The following is a 564-nucleotide window of genomic DNA, read 5'->3' on the forward strand; positions in this document are numbered from 1 at the left end:
GCACCATTTTCCTGAGCTGCATCTTGACATCACAGCTCCATCACACTCATGGAATGCCTTTGGCGTGGAGAGGGGAGGGGAGCAGGAACTGAATTCTCAAAATGAATGGCACTGACTGAACACTGGTTATGGAGGCTTGAAGGAAGGAATGTGCTGTTCCCATGGTGGGAGTTACGGTGATACAGAGACTTCCTGCTGTCAGGCAAGGCAGCTGCTGGCTGCAGGGAGGGAATGGCTTCTGAGAACAGCGAGACTCTTGGGCTGCAGTGGCAAGGGGGAGTTACATGGGGAATCTGGGCCTGCACAGTCTGGGCTCCTAAGGAAGAGAGCGCAGGTGTTGGCTGTTCAGTACACAGCGTGCTGCTAAGAGGGTTTCCTTGTTAAAAAGGTATTTTTAAAGGGCTAGAGGCGTTTTCTCCTTCCCTCTGAAACGCGAAGCTCCGTTTCAGCAGGGCGGGAAGGGCGGGTGTCCTGGACACCTGGGAGCGGGAGGCGCAGGCCTTACCGTGCCATCAGCCCGTGCCGTGAGCCGCTGGCAGCGCCCCCGCCACGGGGCAGGGCCGG

The sequence above is a fragment of the Geospiza fortis genome, unplaced genomic scaffold (assembly GCF_000277835.1).
Source record: "Geospiza fortis unplaced genomic scaffold, GeoFor_1.0 scaffold70, whole genome shotgun sequence".
NCBI lineage: Eukaryota > Metazoa > Chordata > Aves > Passeriformes > Thraupidae > Geospiza > Geospiza fortis.